Source organism: Acanthopagrus latus, chromosome 13 (assembly GCF_904848185.1).
Source record: "Acanthopagrus latus isolate v.2019 chromosome 13, fAcaLat1.1, whole genome shotgun sequence".
Taxonomy (NCBI): domain Eukaryota; kingdom Metazoa; phylum Chordata; class Actinopteri; order Spariformes; family Sparidae; genus Acanthopagrus; species Acanthopagrus latus.
In genome coordinates this window covers 20,199,288-20,203,373 of record NC_051051.1, presented here as the reverse complement: position 1 = coordinate 20,203,373, position 4,086 = coordinate 20,199,288, and positions in this window count along the sequence as shown.

The following is a 4,086-nucleotide window of genomic DNA, read 5'->3' as shown; positions in this document are numbered from 1 at the left end:
TCTGACTCTTTTGCTCTGAATATCAAACTGACTCGACATTTCTCACTTGTCTGGAGCAGTCCAGGAAGCCATGTTGTTCATGTCCAAGTTTCACTTGTCGGAACACTACTGGGCCCTCATTAAATTATGAAATAATTTTTCAAAAAGATTAAAATCGGCCTATTTGTGGGAAAAAAAAGTATTATTTGAGTTACATAAGAGCTTTTTATTTGTTTTCTTCCTAATTTTCCTTGAGATAGTGGTCAAGAACCTCCCCACCCCCCCAACACAAAAGTGTTTTGGCCACTGATCAAAATTTGATGTTGTCATATGATTTGAAGTTCAATATGCTCAGAATGCACAGTCAGCACAAGTCCGGTGCTCAGAAAAGGAAAGAAAGGAGAAGAAGAAAATAGGGGCCTTAGAGATTTTCTAAACGAATATTTTTTAAAAAGGTGGTGACGGTGAAGCTGTCAGCTGGCCTGGCAAGAACACAGCGTGTGGAGAACCGATTTTCAGTTCAAGTCGTAATAATTCAGTTTACAGATCTGAAAATTAAGCATGATTTGCAAGGAACCTCTGGAAGATAGAATGTGATTTGGCTACAATAATGGAACCAGGTCAGCTAAACAGTCGATTAAAATGCAGCTTTCTATATACATATGTATTATTTAATTTAATATGAAGAATAAAGTTTCCAATCAAAATAGTACAATAATACAAACCCCAATTCCAATGAAGTTGGGATGTTGTGTAAAATGTAAATAAAAACAACACCATGATTTGCAAATCATTTTCTACTTATATTCAATTGAATACAAAGGCAAGATATTTAATGTTCAAACTGATACACTTTCTTGTGCAAATATTCACTCATTTTGATGCCTGTAACACGTTACAAAAAAAGCTGGGACAGTGGCATGTTTAGTGCTGTGTTACATCACCATTCCTATAAACAGCACAGTAAGTGTTGGGAACTGAGGACAGTAATTGTTGAAGCTTCGTAGCTGGAATTCAATCCCATTCTTGCTTGATGTACGACTTTAGGTGCTCAACAGTCCGGGGCCTCCGCTGCTGTATATTATGCCTCATAATGCGCCACACATTTTAAATGGGAGACAGGTCTGGGATGCAGGCAGGCCAGTCTAGTACCTGCACTCTTTTACTATTGAAGCCACATTGCATTATGTGGCTCGGCATTGCCTTGCTGAAATAAACAGGGACGTCTCTGAAAAAGACGTTGCTTGGATCCAAAAACCTGTATGTACCTTTCAGCATTTCTGGTGCCTTCACAGATGTACAAGTTACCCATGATGCCATGGGCATTCACACACCCCCATACCGCCATAGATGCTGGCTTTTTAACTTTGCACTGATAACAGTCTGGATGGTCCTTTTCCTCTTTGGCCCAGAGGACATGACATCCATGATTTCCAAAAACAATTTGAAATGTGGACTCGTCAGACCACAGCACATTTTTCCACTGTTCGGCAGTCCATCTCAGATGAGCTTGAGCCCAGAGAAGCCAGCAGCAATTCTGGGTGTTGTTGATATGGAGCTTTCGCTTTGCATGGTAGAGTTTTAACTTGCATTTCTAGATGCACTGACAAACTGTGTTAACTGACAGTGGTTTTCCAAAGTGTTCCTGAGGCCACATGGTAACATCCTTTACAGAATGATGTCAGTATTTAATGCAGTGCCACCTGGAGGGTCAAAGGTCACAGGCATTTAATGTTGGTTTTTGGCCTTGCCGCTTACGTGCAGAGATTTCTCCAGATTTTCTGTATCTTTTGAAGATATTGTGGACCATAGATGATAAAATCCCCAAATTTCTTTCAGTTTTACATTGAGAAACATTGTTCTTAAACTGTAAGACTATTTGCTCAAGTAGTTCCTCACAAAGTGGTGAACCTTGCTTGTGATCAACTGATCCTTTCAGGGATGCTCCTTTTATACAAAATCATGACTTTCACCTGTTTCCAATTTACCTGTTCACCTGTGCAATGTTTCATGTTTTTTTGAGCATTCCTCAACTTTCCTAGTCCCAGCTTTTTTTGGAACGTGTTGCAGGCATCAAATTCTAAATGAGTAAATATGTGCAAAAAAGCTTTCATTTAATTTAATTTAGTTTGATTTAATTGATTTGATTAGTTTTACACAATGTCCCAACTTCAATGGAACTGGGGTTTGTACACATTTACTTGGATCTAGACTTGTTTCAAGTAAATGAATAACACAGATTATCGCGTGGCCTGAAAAAAACTAACTTTGTATTTATTTATTTTCACTTTAATTAGATAATTCTTCATATTACAATTCCTTTATCTTTTGATAATTTCTTCAGATCTCTAACTTAAGGCTAACACTCTCCTGCTTTGTTGTCTTTGATGAATTTGGTCTTAATATACTAACTATATTTTCTTTGGTATTTATTTGTACCTTTGTACTATTATTATTGCTTTTGTCTGTCAGCTGCTGTTTAACGTTTCAGCCACACGGCGGCAGCATTGTATCATCTTCTGAAACTGAACTTCCATCTGTGACCACAGGGTGGCAGCACCGCGCATCAACCAAACACACTTTTACTCTTTAAACCAAACTTAATTACGTTTCAGAGCCGAAGAGTTTCATGATTCCCTCACACCACAGATTGTGTGTTCAGATAAAAAAAGATTGAGCGTAAAGTTTACAAAGTTTGGAGCTATATTGTTTCAACACACAGCAGTTTGTGCTTTTTGAGCTACAGCTACCTTCCAAATGGAATTACTGGCTTTATTTTTTCATGAAAATAAAAAAATGTTTTCTAAAATAGTTTTTTTAGTTTCCCCCAAAAACATGGGATTTTTCAAATCAGTTCTTTTGTCTTCAACACAAAACTTTTTAGTTTAATGACACAAATAAGAAAAGGTGGTAGTGTTGATGGAACATCCCTTACACATGTAAACAGGTTACTAGTTTTAATGGAACGTACAGAGAATTTGTGGCAATGTTCTCATATTTTTAATTTTCTCTGACATTTAATTAAATTAACTTATACAGACTTGTCTCATGAAATATCCAGTACCCGCACAGGATGAGAAAAACACACACATTTGACCTGAAATCAAAATCATCTGATGGAAAATGGAATTTATATGATTCAATATTCTGCTTGCCATATCATCATCATCATCATCATGTCTTCTGATTTACTGAGAGGCTATCTCACATCCACTCTACAAGCATTCATCTTCCAGATTTGCTTTGGACCAACATCTGGAAATGTATTTATACTTTGAGCTAAATCAAATGTAAATTTGACTTCTGTTTAAATGTTCTTTAAAAACGTTGTTGCGTTTAACATCATCATGTCAGACCCAAGGGTTGACATACTGAACACAAACCTTTTTAGTCCAAGGGATCACAAAATTTCCCATACGTTCTTACAAAGTGTCCAACAGTTTAGTTTCGTTTATTTTCTGGCAACAGAGCTCATCAATACAACTGCCAAATTGCACCTTTCACTGCACCATGTTTGCAGTTTAAGATAAACACAACAAAATTAGTCAAAAGTTCAAATATATCAACAGAGAAACAAGATGGTGGTCACACACACACACATTAAACAAACAGACACACATTAAAGTGTGCTGACTGACTATCAGTTGTATCAAGATCTGATAGTTTTCATCAAACTGTTGATGACACAACACCAGGAGGAGTACTGAAAGTGTGCCGTCTGTTTACCGCCACATGCCTCATCAATGGAGAGCATGGTGGCAAAACACACTCACACAGACACACACACACAGCTGCCTGAAGGTTCGATCAATCATTTTATGAAACCACAGGATTTGAATGTCAGACTGGGTGGTAAAAAAAAACCCACCGAAAGCCCTGCTAACAGATGGACAGATTAAAAACCCATTAAATATATTACAGGTATTTGCTGAAGACAGATTTAGAAATGGGATGAAGTCACTGATCTGCAAGTCAAAAATAAGTATCATTAACACAATGTAATATAAGTACTTTCACTAAAAGTACTCATGGTGCAGTAAATGTTCCCTGTCAGTGTCTTATTATTATACCAGACGTTTTTTCGTTTAACGGTCCTATTTGGAAAAT